Source organism: Ictidomys tridecemlineatus, chromosome 11, assembly GCF_052094955.1.
Source record: "Ictidomys tridecemlineatus isolate mIctTri1 chromosome 11, mIctTri1.hap1, whole genome shotgun sequence".
Classification (NCBI taxonomy): Eukaryota; Metazoa; Chordata; class Mammalia; order Rodentia; family Sciuridae; genus Ictidomys; species Ictidomys tridecemlineatus.
Window position 1 is genome coordinate 109,670,599 of NC_135487.1, and position 18,190 is coordinate 109,688,788.

An 18,190-nucleotide genomic window follows, 5' to 3' on the forward strand; every position below is an offset into this window, starting at 1 on the left:
GGTTCGCTAACTTGTGGCATTTTTCGGGGGTGAGGGCACCTCAGACTGGTTCTAGGAACCACTTGGGGGTGGGGTGGGACCACTAACCAATTAGAGTGGAGGTCTCGATTTGGAGGGAACCCCACTCTGGATTCCTGTTGCGTTAGAAGTATTTGTTTCACCCTGTTCGGGGAAGCGTTTAGATGACAAAAGGTGTTAAATATTTATCACCTGAAAAGCTAGGTGCAAAGAAAGTTTGGCTTGATCTTTTGCTGGGACTCAAACCCCTGGTCTCTCACATGCTGGGTGAGTGCTTTGCCACTGAGCTACATGACCAGACCCTGCTGCTTTTTTGTGTTTTTTTTTTTTTTTTCCTTTATCAGTCCTGACTGGTCACAATAGGACAGTGGAAGATGTCAGCGAGGGTCAAGTCCTTTGTGGGTTCACCAACTAACTAGGAAGACGGAGATACGTAGCACCTTAGCTTTATACTTACCTCTTTTAAGTGTTCTTACTAAGAATCTCTGATTTGGTCATATGGGGGCCTTTGCTACACCTAGGATCTGGAACCCTTAACTCCCTAATTCCAAAGAATACTAATATGCTGACACCTTACCCTCTGCCTGTCTTCATTTTCTCCAGTCACTTTAGCTTGTCTAATGTGCCAGTCTGTCACACTTATTGATGACTTTACCTACTTGAATTGGACCTATGGACAGCTGTTTTATTGATATCTTCATTATGCTATAGATTCTATGCTCTAGGTATGGTTCCTGGAGCCTAAGTTTTAACTGAAAAGCCTCCAAAATATGAAAAGAAAGGTATAAAATTGGAAAAAAAAAGAAACGTCTGGTTATTTCTAAAATATAATGTCAGTCTGGGAGTGTAGCTCAGGGAAAGAGTGCTTGCTTCCTCTGTGTGAGGGCCTGGCTTCCATCCATAGCACTAAAGAAAAGGGCGGGGGGAGGGGGACACGGATCTTGTATGGGTTGGCATCCACTGGGAGGATCTAACTGCAGCATAAGTAAAAAATAATGTCAATGAGTCAAATGCCATTTCATATAAAATTTACATGCCATTTCCAAGATATTCGTGCCTACAAGGGTCTCAAAATAGTTCTTACCTGGGTCACTTCAGCCTCTTGTCTTCTGACCTACCCTAATTCAGAATCTGCTTTCTTCACTCTGGGTTTGCTGGAGTTAAGTCACAAAAACTGTGTGGACTTGTGTTGCTATATATTGTTGCTCCGAACTTCTGGCTCTAAATGCTCTGGTGCTTGGTTATACTTCGTTTCATATCTTATTCATGCTGCATCACATTTCCCATGGCAGGTGTTCCAAGCTTCTCTCGTTTAAGAAGCGTTTTATCATTTACATGTGCATTATCTCATTTAATCTTCTCATAACTTTGTGAGTCGCAAGGAGGACTGGACTTAAACCCGGTCGTATGATGTCACGTCTGTGATTCTACCCCAGCCATCTCTACTCTTTCCTTTCTCAGCACTTAAGCATCAAATCCCTCAGACACTCACTTGCTAACTACCTTCAGTTAAGTGAGAAAATGAAATTTCCTGGAGGACTCCTTCACCTTTTAAAATATTCTCTCATACCTCTCCTGATTGCCTTTCTTCTATTACAAGATTAGCCCTCAAGACTTGTGTTCTTTATCCCAATCTCTTCTGCCTCTACAAAACCTTGCATCTCCTGTGTTTTTAATCAGTCCTTTTGTAACACATTCTCTTCTGCCAAGAATTATGATCAGATTGTGAAGGGGGAAACAAATTCCCCCTTAACCCAGATCTCCTTCAACTTAATTAACTTTGGTAGTCTTCGCCACTATGTTTCTCAAGAGTAGTCTCTCTGCTTTTATCACCATCTTGGCATTATCACCATCACCACCCATTTATTTCCTGCTTCTTTCCTGTTAAAACATTCCTCTTGCAGATAACAAGTGACTATATTTCTCTCCTCTCCTCATCATTGTTATGTACTTCCTCTTTAAAACTTGCTTCCTAAGACCTGTGCAATGCTTTGTTCTGGTCTAATCTCTTGTGCTGCTCTCACATTCTTCTTCCTCATTAGTTCCTCTTACTCTATTTTATCCTCTACCTTTTCTCTCAACATTTCCTCCCATGCAGTGGACTCTCAGATCCATACTTCCAGTACTGACTTTCCCCCTAAGCTTTTGTCACAACCATCTATCATAAATCTCCCAAATGTGTCCTCCATTGCCTTAACCCCCACATATCTTAAACTTTGTTGAACTTCTTTGCTTGTTAAACTGCGCTGTTTGAATGTCCCTATTTCATTCCCTTTGGAGTTTCCTCATTCTCCCTTCCCTCCAGCTTGAAACCTAATAGTACTCTTAGCCTCCTTTATCTTTTTTCCATATCCAGGAAGGCACCAGTCTCTTTCCATCTTCATTGCCAACACTTTACTGCATAAAAATTTTAAGATGGCATAGGACTTTATCACCCTCATCTCAAGTATCATAGTAGTCTCTGAGTTATCTTTGGCTTCCTTTTTAAAATTGCTCTAGTTTGGTTTTCCAGATTAATTGTAAAATCATGTTAGAACATGGGACAAGTCAGTCTTCGTTTTAAAATCTTTGGTAGCTCTTCATATCCTTAAGAACACATCTGAATTTCTTTATAGATTCACAAAACCAGCTTTGAGGGATTCTCTAATGCCAAGCCCTTTTCTTGATCTTTGCCAGTTCATCTTTAACTTTTTTCCACTTTTAGCAATTTTAAGCCTACCCTTCCTTCTACATCAGGCCTGCTTTGCATTAAATACCTAAAGTTACTCTGAGGCTCCAAATTTGAGCTCTAATTGTTCTTTTTCCTATATTGTTCACTTTGCAGTTTGTGCTTTCTTGTAGTATTGTTTTTGTTTGTTATGGAAGTATATATGTGTGTGTCTATGCATATATACACATATGTATGTATAGATTATATACATAATTTATGCACACAGATATGTATTTCTTATCTCTCTATTAAGAAGAAAAGTCCTTAGTAACCTAGTGTCTACACAGTAGGCATTAGATAAAGACATCTTGTTATGAGGCAGAAAATAGTGATCTCAAATAAGGGGAGGGAACCAACAGGATCACATTTGACGCATAGTTTTGCAGATAGTACAGACCGTAAGTGGTATGGATTGAGATCATGGGATGAGAGAGAATTTATTAAAGACATTCCCTTCCCAGAATTAGGTCAGTGTCTTACTCCATGCGGAGACATTGCTTCATCTATCTGGGAACTCCAGATGGTATCAGAGGAACAGGACTGATGAAAGCGACCAGATTCATCAACGTTCTATTGCATTTCACCCTACTCCTGTTGTTCAACACAGGATACTGAAATCAAGAAAATCAGGAAGGGAAGGCAACTCTTCAGGAAAGCAGGCAGGTCTGAATTGGACACTTCTCTTGATTAGTACCACCAGACATTTGGAAATGGAAACATTTTATTTTTGACCCTTACACCTGTCTATCAGTCATCATCCCTCTTCCTTTATTTCAAAGGAAGTAGAATCCTTTTTTCTGAGGCCTGTGCTCTGGAGTCCAGTCTCCTCTCTTCTGTCTTTATACTCTCTTTTCTGGTAAAGCTCTATTTTAGCTCATAGCTCTGCTTAGTCTTCAACCTTGGATAGCTCTTCAGTTTCTAATCTCCCTCCTTTTAATCACCAAGACTCTTGAAAAGAAAAGTCCTCATTTGCTTCTCCAGTTCTTTTCCTTGCATTTAGCTCCTGCATATAGAACATTCTTGCATTTGCTGGTACCATTCTTCTGAAATTGCTTTTGCCAAAGTCACCAATAGATTCCTGTTTGCTAAATCCAATGGATACTTTTTAGTTTTAATGAATTTGTTATAGCTTTCAACACAACTTTCTTCTCCTTGAAACTTTCTCCTTCCATGGTTGACACATTCCCGATTTTCTTTCTCCTTTTTGTTCCTCTGACCACTCCTTTTTTTTTCCCTGCAGTATACTACTTCTTCCACTTGGCTCTTGAATGTTACTGTTTGCCAGGGTCCTTAGTCCTTTTTAAAACTTCTTTATCTTCCCCTTGATAATTGTGGGGTTTGGAGGTGATGTATCAGTCTACTTGTTACGTGGAGTCTCATTTTACTACTATCGTTATTACCTCCATAGTATCTGAATTCACCCCTTCCTTTCCATCCTTACTCTTTCTTTGGTTTGTTTTTATTCTTTGAATTCTACCTGGTGTCCCTATTTCTAATCCATTCTCTATAATCCCATTAGCCATCTTTCTGAAGTTTCAATTTGACGTGCTTCTTGGTAGCTCTTTAGTACCTTCCTTTACTTGTCAAATATCCTGTGGACACCTGGAATATATTTTCCCCAAATGTTTTCATGGTTTGCTCCCTGCTAGAATAGCAAGTTCCACGAAGGCAGGGACTTTTGATATGTGCCAGGCACTAGAGATACATCATTGTTAGAACAAGCAAAAATCCCCGCTCTTGGGGAACTTATCTTCTCTTAGGGTAAAGCAGCCATTAAACAATAAATATCTACTACACTACTATATAGTGTAGTAGAAGGTAGGAAGTGTCGTGGGCAAATGAAGCTCAGTGAAGAGCATCCTGTAGGCAAAGTGGGGTATTGCAATTTAAATGGAGTGATCAAGCTAAGTTTCAATGAGGTGATATTTGAGCAAAGACTTGAAGGTAAGGGAGTGACCCATGCAGATGATTGGGGAAAAAGTATTGCAGATAAGTAAAATAAGTAAAGAGTCTGTGATGACTCAGAGAAGAGCATGCCTAGCATATTTGAGCAACAGCTAGGCCAATGAATGGAACAGGAGCAGCGTGAGCAAGGGGAAAGTTGCCTTTGGGATAAAATTCCACCTGTCCTAGAGTGACAGGACCCTAAATCTGCAGGCCACCAACCTCATTCATGCACTGCACCATTCCAGTCCCAGCATGTACTCTGAGCTCAGGCCTACTGTAGTTGTGCAAGTTACTTGCTCTGCCTAGGACACCCTGCCCACTCTTTTTTTTTGCCTAATTAATTCCTACCCTTTCTTCAAAGCTTAGTTCAGACATCAACTTCTCTAGGACTCCTCCATTCACCAAGTCTTCACTAGGCACCATTTCATGTGCTACCTATGGTGTTCAGTCTGTCAACCTTTGACATTCTTCACTTCAACTTCTATTTGTTTGTCCAAATTCTTCGCTCTGCCCTCACCACACCCCTTCCCTTCCACATTGGGAACTTTTAATGACATGGAATCCTGTCTTATTTCTGCATCCTTTAATACAGGGCACAGTGTCTGAAACACAATACGGTTTAATAAGTGTTTGATGAGGAAATGAATGGGTAAGATTCATGTTTCAGGGCTGGGGATGTGGCTCAAGCAGTAGTACGCTCGCCTGGCATGCGTGGGGTGCTGGGTTCGATCCTCAGCACCACATAAAAATAAAGATGTTGAGTCCACCAAAAACTAAAAAATAAATATTAAAAAAATTCTCTCTCTTTCGTTAAAAAAAGATTCTAAGAAGCTGATTATAATAATAGGACAAATGAACAGGAAAAATTATTGCCTTTTTCAAATAACTTTTGCCTTCCTTTTTTTAAAAAAGGACCTGATTTCTAAAACACAGAATCTCTAGTGCCATCTAGTGGAGGTAGCTGCAATTAAAAAAATAAACAAAAAACAAAACCCCTATAATAATAAAGCTTGAACAGCGTTTGCTTGTTTCATTTTTTAGGTTTTGAACTGAGACTGAGAGAAGAAAAGAAAGGGCTTGCATAAGCTCCAGGATCCTGTGTATTATGGATGATTTTATTGTGTTTTTAGAAACTCTTTACCCTGAGATCATTCTAATTGTGAGATCTGATTATTATCTGACTATTTCTATTATCATTACATTCTTGTCTTTCATAACTGATGTTTTATGATAAATGGGCAACTCTTCACCTCCAAGAAGGTGGAGATGAAATAGCTTATTAATAATGTGAGCTTGAGAGCTCTCTGTGGATAACTGTTTTTAGGTTAGACCGGAACTACACAAGACATCAGTTTCATTATTACATACCCTTTTAGAAAAAAAATTCTCTACTGTCATATCTAAGATTTTTCACTTTTCTTATTAGACTCCTAGTTGTATGACAAGTAGTCTGTCGTTACCCCCAAACATTCTATCGTTGATATTGTCAGGAAGCTGCAGAGTTGTTGGTTTGTTTATAAATGTTAAGTTGTTCTTAAACTATATTTTATTGCACAGTTGATTCATCTCTTTCTGTGACCTCCCTTTTCTGTTTGTCACATAATAGAGATCATTATTAGCCTTTTTTGAAATAGATGTTTTTGAAAAGCACCTGCTGCCTTATAGTGATATATTTTATTTTAGCAGTATGGGTAAGGCTTTGGGATTATATTATTTTTACATAAATTTATCTTCCATAGAAAACATGCATAATTAAAATGGGCAATAATATAGAGAAAATAGCACATTTAGAGATTGGATTTCATACTGCATATGGCGATAATGCTTGTGATTAAAATTAGAGAAGCAGTTGTGGAGTGCTCATGCTGTTAGGTTAGAGAATTGGTCATAAAAGACGTGTTTTGTGCTGTTGATAATGCTGCATTATAATTTAACACACACTATTTTTTCCCTCTTAAGATTCCTTCATTACTTGCATTTAATAAACATGCCAAATTTCAAGATTAATCATGAAAATTTTGGTTTAGAAGGGACTTTTTGTCTGGAATACATTTGCCCCAGATGTCTTCGTGGCTTGCTCCCTGCTGGAGTGGCATGTCAGTGAGGGCAAGGACTGTTATCAGTTGAATTCTCTGTGTACACCAAGTATCTACATGCATTTTTGGATAATAACTGGAGCTCAATAAGTAACTATTAAGTGAATGTATAAAAAAACAAGGCACTGTAATGTAGACCAGCTCAACATCACATGTGAAATTACTGGCAGAATTGGGGCAAGAATCTACCCTTTTGACCTTACTCCATTGAGTGGTTCAATATAACACTTTGGCTTTAGTAAGTACTGCTTTTAGGTCCAGTTATCTATGGCCCCTGCTCTGGGCCCTTTGCTTTATTGAAAACCATCTTGGTCCTTCTCTAGCCACACCCTTTTCCTTAGGCCAGGAAATTCCAAGAGTGACCTCCCTGCTCCACACATTTCAGACTAGTTTATAGCAACCAGGGAACCTCAAATTTCCTCATATAAAGCCAGAAACCCCCTTTCAGGGCCTATGCAGGACTCTTTCCCAAGTGTAGACTGCAGGATGAGTGTGTACACATCTAGTCTTCAGGAGTGGTAAAAGGACAGCTGATGGTGGAACTTGATCAAACCTTTCAGGATATCCACACACATGAGGCTTCCTGGCAGGGTGGAAAGAAAGAGACCAAGTCATAGGATGGGTGCTTCCTCTCCTCTTGCTCCTTCTGTTAAATATTAGGGGCAGCCTATATCCTAAAATTTCTCCACATATTTAATGTCATTTAAGCCAACACTAAAGTGAGCACCTATATTGTGCTGGATATTTTCAACTGTATTATCTAATTTAAATGTTATCCTTACATTAAAAGGTTCAGAAGAGCACACAACTGATAAACCAAATGTATATCAGTATCCTCAGAAAGTAAGTGCTTGTGTGTGTAGATATATGTGGATAAATGGTTAGCCATCTGTATCTCTGGGTTCAGCATGTATAGTTCAATCTTCAATCAACTGTGGATTGAAAAATCTTCATTAAGAAATTGTACCCAATCAAGCATGGTGATACGTTACTGTAATCCCAGCTATTAAGGAGACTGAGTCAGGACAATCAAAAGTCTGAGGCCAGCCTGCACAACTTAGTGAGACCCTGCCTGAAAATTTTTAAAAAACAAAATAGAAAGGGCTGGGAATGTAGTGCAGTGGTAAAGCATCCTTGGGCTCAATCCCCATGACAGCCAAAAAGAAAAGAAAAAGTTGCATCTGGACTAAACATGTACAGACTTTTTTTGTTATTATTCTTTAAACAATATAGTATAACAACTATTTATGAAGCATTTACATTGTGTTAAACATTATAAATAATCTAGAGATTATTTAAAATATCTGGATGAAGTATATAGGTTATGTGCAAATCCTGTGGCACAGCATACAAGGGACTTGAGCATCTGCAGATTTTGGTCTTTGCAGGAAGTCCTGGAACCAACCTCCCATGATACAAAAGGACAGCTGGACACACACACACACACACACACACACACACACACGTACACACATATACACACATATACACATGTTTACACATTTTTTATTGAAAAAGTGATAAAAACATGTAAAAACTTAAGGAGTGTAAGTAAATCGTAAGTCTCTCATGCCAGGTCCTAAATCAGAGACAATCAGGCCATTTAGGACTGGAGGTGTGATTCGGTGATAGAGCACTTGCCTAGTATGTGTGAGGCCCTGGGTTTGATTACTAGCAACATGAAAAACCCCAAATATTTTAAATGATCATGAGTCACTTTTGAACATTTTTATTTGGGAAACTTGAGATAATTGATCTAGACAAGTATGGGGACTCGCATAACCACTTCCCAAGTATTCCCTCAGCTTACCACTTAACAGTATTCTGTCATTCTTATTTAATATAGTTCCCCAACTTTTACTATTTTTTTCTTTGCTAAAAAGTTTTAAAACAAATCCAAGATATCATGAAATTTTATTTAATTATGTTAGGATTGTATTAAGATACTTACTTGGAAATACGAACAAGATGAAAAATATTTTTGTGAAATATTTTTCTGTGAAAAATTATTTTCTGTGAAAACGTCTTCACTTTACGAATGCACATACCAATTTGATTTAATTTAAAAATTTTTCTTCTTACTTTCAAAGAGGACTCAGATGAGAATTAGGCAATTTAAAAATGAGTTTTATGACTATAAATAAAATTTATAAATATGCATGTTAGGGTTTAGATCTAAGTTCTCCCCCAAAGGCTCATGTGTGAGATGATACAAGTGATAGGTTGCAAGTTGAAAGGTGAAATTTTGGGTTCGGAGAGTCTTAATCTAATCAGTGCATTAATGCCTTGATAGGGATTAACTCAGAGTAATTGTAGGCAGGTAGGGTGTGGCTGGAAGAGATTGGTCACTGGGGGCATGTCTCTGGGGTATGTATTATGTCCCTGTGAGTAGAGCTCTCTCTCTGCTTCCTGGTGCTATGCCCCTTGGTGCTCTCCTTGGCCACACACTTTGGCCACAATGTTCTGCTCATTTGAGGCCCTGAGGAATGGAGTCTGCACTCTATAGTCTGAGAACTCTGAAACTGTAAGCCCCCCTAATAGCCTTTTCCTCCTTTCATTGTTCCTGTCGGATCTTTTTGGTCATGGCAGCAGAAAAGCTGACTACAACAATGTACATATGTACATGGAAGTGTAGGAAATGCTATTCAGGTCATGTTGTTTTCTTTGCAGGATGTGTGAAATTTCATCTCTTTATTTTACAGTCAGACCACTTTCTATTTTTCGTTTCCCTTCTTTTGGAAGAGCTATTGAAAATGGTAAGCAAATTGATACCCTTGTTCTTGCTTCTCTGAGTGATAAATCTTGAAAATGATGAATATAAGATGGTAGGCTAAGATTTAATGTACTTCCTTTTCTGATTCGAATAACGGCTAACTTTTCTGAGCAAAAGTGCATCCACATCTTGGTAGCCTTATTTAGAGCATGAGTAGATTATAACCTATCATGACATATATGGAAGACCATACATTGGTTCCGGGACTGTTGGTAGGAAATAGAAACAATATTCCTAGTTGCCAGGAAATAGAAATAATCCCCAACCACTGAGACAAAGCTTAGTTGTTTGTTTCTATATTGACAGCAAGTATATTTTTCTTATGTACCTGTTTTCTAAGTAGCATCTAAGCCCACACTGCATTTTAATAAATTTTTCATTTATTTGCACAGTGCACGAAACCTGAAAGTTCTCTCCTGATATTAATGAGTAGCATGTGGCGATTTGAGGAAATTCTGGTGTAATAAAGCCCTTGTATTCTTCAGCATCCCATGCCCTTCATTTAGACAGAGTCCTGTCAAGAAAATGTTTGCAGAGGTACCTGTCGGGAGCACTGAATTGGAAGGGTAGCGTGCAGGGGTGATGCTCCTGAATATCTGTATTTGAGAGCCAAGAGGTGCAATCTGGGTGGAAATATGGTTTAGAGACTTGATTGGAAACTGCCATTGAGGAGCAAAAGATAGTAATATATCCATACACATATATACATATATGTGTATGGATATATTACTATCTATTGCCATATATAAAGAAAATTTTATATAAATATAATTTTATATAAACAAAATCTCCAGGGTGACCTAAAGTGATGCTGTTCTAATAGCATTACTATTGTGAGGTAGGAAATGTGGAAGGTATTTAAGGTTCCCCCCCCAAGGCATTGTGAGCACTGCCATTGCTCTGGACCTGTGCTGTCCAGTGTGGGAACCATTAGCCACATGAGGCTTTTGAGCACTTAAAATGTGGTCAGTCCAAATCGATATAAAGCTGCAAATGGAAAAACATGCTGGTTTTCAAAGATTTACTATAGAAAAAAGGATACAAAATATCTTACTAATAATGTTTTTTGATTTCATGTTGAAATGATTATATATTTTTTTTTGTCTTTTTTTTTTTTTTGGTACCAGAGATTGAACCCAGGGTTGCCTTAAGCACTGACCCACATCACAGCTTTTTTTTTTTATGATTTATTAGAGGCAGGTCTCATTGGGTTGCTTAGGGTTGCACTGGTCTCACTAAGTTGCTGAGGCTGGCTTTGAACTCATGATCCTCCTGCATCAGCCTCCTGAGTGGCTGGAATTACAGGCATGTGCCACCACACCCAGCTATTGTCATTATTCTTAAGTATATATTTTATTTGTTAGAGCAGTTTGGGGTTCATAGAAAAATTAAGCAGAAAGTGCACAGTTCTATACCTCTTCTCCCTGCATAGGTATAGCCTCCTCCATTATCAGCATACTGTATCTGGGTGGACCATTTGTTATAATCAGTGAACCAAAATGGACATATTATGACTCCATTGGTTGAATGAGGGGTTATTCTTGATGTATTCTATGAATTTTGATAAATTAGTATTATACAGCCCTAAAAATTTCTTGTGCCCCACCTATTTATTTTTCTTCTTTCAAACTCTGGAAACCACTGATTTTTTTTTAACTGTCTCTGTAGATTTGCTTTCTTCCAGAATGCTATATAGTTGGAATCATATAGTATGTTGACTTTTCAGATTTCCTTCATTCATGTTGTAATCTGCATTCATATTTCCCTCATGTCATTTTAGGCTTGATGGCTCATTTCTTTTTAGCTCTAAATGATATTTCATTGTATGAATGTGCTAAAGTTTATCCAATAGTAATAATATTTTAATAAAAATCTATTAAATAGATCCATTATTAAAATTATTTTCACTTGTTCTTTTTTTATATTTTTAATGGGATTACTAGAATAAAATTAAAGAAATGCTCTCAATGGATTTCTACTGGGCAGCTCTGTTCTAGATCTTGGCAAAATGGTGTTATCAGTAGATTTTATCTTCAAAATGACCTTCCCATTCCAACACCTGCCTGGATTTTGTTGCCTCCTTCAAAGGACATTCTTCTCTGGGGTTTGCCTAACTTGGTTTGCTCCTGCTGCTGCTCCAAAATTACTTAGGATTGCATGCTTCTTCCTGCTCCCATTTCCTAGTCTGTAGCTGAGACTTAAGTCATCGGAGTCATTCTATCAGAACTAGATGACAATTGACTGATTCACTCGACTGGGTTGTCTGGAGCATATAAAATATGCTGATCTGACTTGCTTAGAACCACAAAATTTTTCTAAGAGACAAGAGATAAAACATAGCATTAGAAATTAAATTTTTTTGTTATAACCCTTAGAATTTGTCTTACTTTACATTTATATAAGTGATGAATATATTAATACTTTTTCTAGAAACTAATTGGAACAGGAGGGTTCATTCAAGTATAATCTGCTTTATTCTTCTTTTGTGTTACATTGGTTTGTCTCAAACATTCTCAGTGGGAGCAAAATTGCTCCTTTTTTTAAAGAGAGAGAGAGAGAGAGAGATAGAGAGAGAGATAATTTTTTTAATATTTATTTTTTAGTTTTTTGGCAGACACAACATCCTTGTTTGTATGTGGTGCTGAGGATCGAACCCGGGCCACACACATGCCAGGTGAGCGCGCTACAGCTTGAGCCACATCCCCAGCCCCAAAAATTGCTCCTTAAATAGGCAAAAATTGGTTCTTAACATGTGAAATAAATCTTACTCTTTCAATGTATAAAGTATGCGTGTATACACATATGCTGTATAACATATATACCATGTATATAGACATACACCTGTGTGTATACATACATATCTGTATGTATAAAACAAACTCAAATATGTTGTATATTTGTGTATTAAAGTTTCCTGGGAGAGGGGGGATGATTAGTGAAAATATTATAGAAATGTTCCTTAGGGGGTTGGTCATGAAAAGTAGACAAATGCTGGTTTAGGAACACTAGCCCTTGTGGAGTGAGCACATAACTGAATTTTTAAATTTAGACCAATTCATGTCCAAAGTTTCTCAAGGAGGTAGAGGAATATAGGATAGAGAAAAAATATAGAAAGATATAAATTTACAGGTTGGGAGAGAGGGAGCAGCTGAGATGTATTAAAAATACCACCAATTAACCACCAATTGTTAACAGTTTGCCAAATCCCCGCCTCCTCTGTATTATTTTGGTGAACAGTATGTATTCATTGCAATATTTTTTCAAGTGTGAACTTTTCAAAATAAAAGTTGGGGTAAAATGCCATCCACCATCCCTCCGCACACCCTTGTCCTCCAGTTCTACTCTGGGGATCTAGAAAACCACATTTTCTCTCACTTTTAGCCTTTTGACTTTATTGCCCTCTGCATGGAACATGCTGTCTGCCCCTCACCCCTTCATCCTTTCACACACAGCATTTGCCTGGAAAAATACCAGAAGTTTTTCACTTCCACTTACTCCAGGAAGCTTTCCATGACCACCCAACCCCCACTTGAGTTTAGGTTAAGACTCCCAAATATCTCCCTTTACTATAATTGTCCTCATTATTGCCCTTGTCACACAGCATTACATTTAAGCATTACACTTGTCTGTCTTCACTGGACTGTAAGTTCTTTAAAGGGAAGGATTATGATTTATTCTTCTCTGTCTTCTGCAGAGACCATGAGATAGCTCAAAATGTTTATTAAATCAAGTAGTAATTAATATCTTTCTATCAGATGCACAGTTGTTTTATATAATTCCACTCAAAAGAAAAAAAAAACAAGAAAAAGAAAGAAAAACGAAGGAAAACCTTGATGTTATATTTGGCTTTTAAGCTTTATTGTTGATAACAGTATTTCAGATTAGACTTCTATAAAATATTTAAAATAGCTCCCAGATACCCATTATTACCCTTGTAAAACTCTTGGTGAAATGTTTCTGACAATCCTAGGGTAATTTTTTAGAGCTCTGTTTGTGCCTTTATATTATAGCACCCTGCAAGTGTGGCTTAAGTGTAGGGAGAGATGGGAAGTAGGGGAGAGTGGAAAATAGATTTTTTAAAAAAGTAAGGGAATTGTTCTTCGGGACTTGGGAGTTTAGTGGAGAATTCAGACTCATGTGTGATACTAATAATATTTTTTCCTTACATTTATTTCCTTTTTGTAGTTTACAATGCAACTTCACATTCTTTATTCTTCATCAAAGCCCTGTGTGTAGATATTGTTAGCTCCATGTGTTAGTGTTTCCATTGCTGTAAAAAAAGTACCTGAAATTATCAAGGAGGAAATATTTATTTTGGCTCATAGTTATGGAAATTTCAGGCCATGGCCACTTGTCCCCATTGCTTTGAGACTGTGGCAGCACAGTACATGATGGTAAGAGCACATGGCAAGGACATCTGTTCATTTACTTTGTGACAGCTGGAAAGCAGAGAGAGAGAGAGAGAGAGAGAGAGAGAGAGAGAGAGAGAGAGAGAGAGAGAAAGGACAAGGCCATGTCCTCAATGACCTAGCTTCCTTCCAGAAGGCCCCACCTTGTGAAGTTTCCACGACTTCACGGAGCACCAGAGGCTAGAAACCAAGTCCTTAGCGGGTGAGCCCTTGAGAGCCCAGTTATAATACCCATTTTAGGGATGATATAATATAAGCCAGAATGTACTGTGAAAGTAAGAGATTCTTTTTTGTTTTCTAGATGCTGGGCATTTTCCCCATATCTAGGGCCCATCAACTTTTAATCTGTAGTTCCTTAACAAATTCTGCACATTGCTTTTGTAATTTATATAGGTATAGTCTAGACTGCAACTTACCTTTAATTAGCAGAACTATCGTGCAATGAATCATGTACTCCAGATTGAGAATTTCTTAAGTGAAACATGTGGTATAGTCCATTTCTTTTCTAACTCAGTAAGTCCTTAGGTACATAATTCTATATATTTATTCAAGACAAAGGCTGAGTGCATCTATATAATATTTGTTGCGAATGGATGAAACTAGAGCATATCTAGACATGGTAATAATTATTAGGGAGGTGGGTTTAGACATACTTTTTTCTCTATAAAATTAAAAATTGTCGATAATTTTTAATGTGTGTACATACTCAAGTTCCTGTGCACATTAATTAAGGAAAGTTGAGAATCATCTGTCTTGAGTCCTAATAGATTCTTGGTTTATTTAGTCTACTAGTTGAATAGCCATTTTCCCTCGGTTTTCCCAGCACTTGTCAAAACATCTCCTTCCCATTTCTTCTCAGGAATATGCATAGAACTTGCCAGAATTATTGGATCAGACCAACCACCACACTACATTGACCTATTTCTCAACTTTATAACCCCTCTATTTTGAACTAGGCCTAATGGATCTTGCTTTCCTCCTCCTGAGGCAAATTACTTGTATTCCCACCATGCCTCAAAATGGTGGTTCCTGGTTCACAGATCAAAAGTCGAAATGAGACTACAAGCAGGAAGATAACTTGAGAGGCTGGGGGAAATGTTCACTTGAGTGCTAATGCAAATCTGAGCAGAATCCTTACAGGTCTCTTCTTCCTAACCCTGGCAGGAAGCTGGCTCACCCACAAAGTGTGGCCTCACCCCAATGTCATGTGACATTGGTCATCTTTTGTGTTGCCTTTTCAAGTGACCAATAGTCTAAGGACATTTATATGTAGTATTTTGTCAGCTCTCCCGCTCCTGTGACTAAAAGACCGACAAAAACAATTTTAAGGGGGAAAAATTTATTTAGAGGCTCATGGTTTCAGAGGTCACAGTCTACAGACAGCCAGCTCCATTCCTCAGGGCCTGAGGTAAGGCAGACCATCGTGGTGGAAGGGTGTGGTGAAGGGAAGTGGCCCACATAATGATCAGAAAGGAGAGAGAGAGAGAGAGAGAGAGAGAGAGAGAGAGAGAGAGACTCCACTCGTCAGATACTAAATATAAAACCCAGACTCTCAATAACCCACCTCCTCCAGCCAAACCCTACCTGCCTTCCAGTACCACACAGTTAATCCCATCAGGACTAACTCACCAATTGGGTTAAGGCTCTCATAACCCAATCATTTCTCCTTTAACCCTCTCCACAATGGCTGGTAGGGAGGTCTGATTATTCCTTTCCCTTAACTGTGCAGATCCACATCTGTAAGGCCCTGGAATCCCTTGGCAGAACAACAACCTCGTACCTGCTCCTGCTCATGAGCTTTGGGGCTCCCCCCACCCCCGCCCCCTCTCTCTTCCTTTTTTTTTTTTTTTGAATATTTCAGTTTGTTAAGTAGAATGTGAAACCGAATTTATAGCTAATACCAGAGAATAGACTTGACTAGCCACGAGAACAGCTTCTACATAAGATCCCAAGAGACTTATAGAAAAGGGGCGAAATCCTAATATGAACAGATAAAATTCATGTTTCAAGTAGGTTCTACAAAAATCGATTTACATTCATTTCCCTTTTTTGATAGTTAGAAAGTGCAGATTTAACAAAAGGTAGCCATATCCTTTCTATGGACCATGCCAAATATAATTATGCAAACACTAAAACTGCCAATCTGTTACCCCCAAGTCCCAGTGTTTGGCTCTCAAACTTTAAGTCATTGAATTGAATAAGACTGAAAGGGTTAAAAGTAAAAAAGCTATTGCCACATTCCAGATAAAGGGAAGCAAGAAATATATTAAAGTTAATCTAGCAACAACAGGCTTAACCTAAAACTTTTCTAAAAGCTATAACATCATTTCACTGTTTTTTAAGTGAAAAACTAGGGATTATTTGGCAATGTTGCTTTTTACTAGTAAACAATGATAAAATCAAATGATGGGAAAACCTAAGAACAAATATCAGTGAGGCATATACAACTGTTTTTAGGGTACTATCTGAAAAATTTGTGGATCATCCTGGCAAATAAGTCCTTATATTGTTGTTCATGTGATGGAGCTCCCCCTTTCTAAAAGGGCTTCCACCGCATCACGGTTGCCTACTCTCCTTTCTTATAAATATAATATAGGAAGTTCCTGTGAGGAGGGGTCTCTTTCTGTTGGGATGGGGCTGGGGTTCTGTTGGAACACTTGGCCCTGATGAGTTCAAGGCAGCTGTACCCAGTGTAAGCAATACATCAAGAGCCCAGAAGGTTGCTCTGATCCCTCAAATCCGTTCACTTTTCACCAAATAATCTTATTTTATGTGATCACATGTAGCACCATGGGTGTGTCTATGTCTCGTTTGTATAACTTTGATCAGCACAGAGGTATTTTCTGTTTAAGGACTGAAAAAAAAATATAAGGGCTTTAGTGAGAAGGAAAGAGAGAGAGAAAAAAAAAAAACCCAAAACAAAACAAAACAAAAAACCAGTTTCTTTCCTGGAGGCCCCAGGACAGAACAGATTGCAATCTACCTCTGGCCCAAAGACAGCACTATTACTTGGCAATTTAGTACCATGAAGCCAAACTGCCCCCTATGACTCAATTCTCCTCCTTTGAAGATTGGACACACACTGGTTTTATTTTTCATCTTTTCATGCTCGAAAGTCTTTTGTAACATTTAAAATAGTAACCTGTGGTTTGGGGAGGCCATTAGCCAATTCAGTTCCCTTAACAGTGTCTACCTGCTGAGCCATTGTGCTCTAGTCTTCCAGTGTCCTCTGACCTGGTTTCACTTGGTAGCTATTTGGACAAGGTTTTCTGTTGTATCCCAACTGTTCAAACATTAAACATCTATTCTTGGTCAAATGGAGGAAAAAGCAAAGTTGTTAATATCTTTCTTGTTGTAATTCCTTGATATTCATTGGCCTTGCCCAACACATTGGGCCTTGCCCAATAATAGCTATTTTATTAGTTCCTCTATATATGCAAGTGTTATGGACTAAATTGTTCCCTTGAGTTTATTTGTTGAATTTATAACCCCCAGTACACCTCAGAATGGGATTGTATTTGGAAATAGGGCCTTTATAGAGATAATTAGATTAAATGAGGTCATATGGGTAGGCTATAATCCGGGATGTCTGGTGTTGTCAAGAAGAGGAAAAGATGTTGGGGATGAAGTCACATACAAAAAAGGCTACATAAGGACACAGCAAGACAGCTATCTGCAAGACAAGTAGAGAACTTGTTGACACCTTGATCTTGAACTTCCAGTCTCCAGAACTGAAAAAGATAAATTTCTGTTATTTAAACCACCCAATCTATTGGTATTTTTATTATGGCAAGCTTAGCCAATGAGTGCAGCTAGATAATGTCATAACTGCTTTTTATGAATTATCTCATTTAATTGTCACAGGTACTAAACAAGGCAAGTACTATTTAGTCAGGGATTCCAATACCAATTTTGCCCATGGCAGGAACTCTGCTCATGCCTTACCCTGAGTAGGTCAATACAATATTCTGGTTCTTAAATGGGTGAGGTGGGGAGAGGAATTGAATAGAGTCAGGCATTTTTCTGACACATGTATTTTTATCCAGATTATGTTTACCTGTGTGCACTCCTTACTCATTATATTAGAGGAGCACAAGGCGGTGTCCTTAGAACAAGTTAGAATGAGGTTTGCAATTTCACTGCCAGCCCCTTTGTGAGTCAGAGAAGGCCAGAGCATTATGGAGGAATCATCTGCTGCAGAGAGGAACCTTTGTCCTCATGACAGTTGAAGATCTTC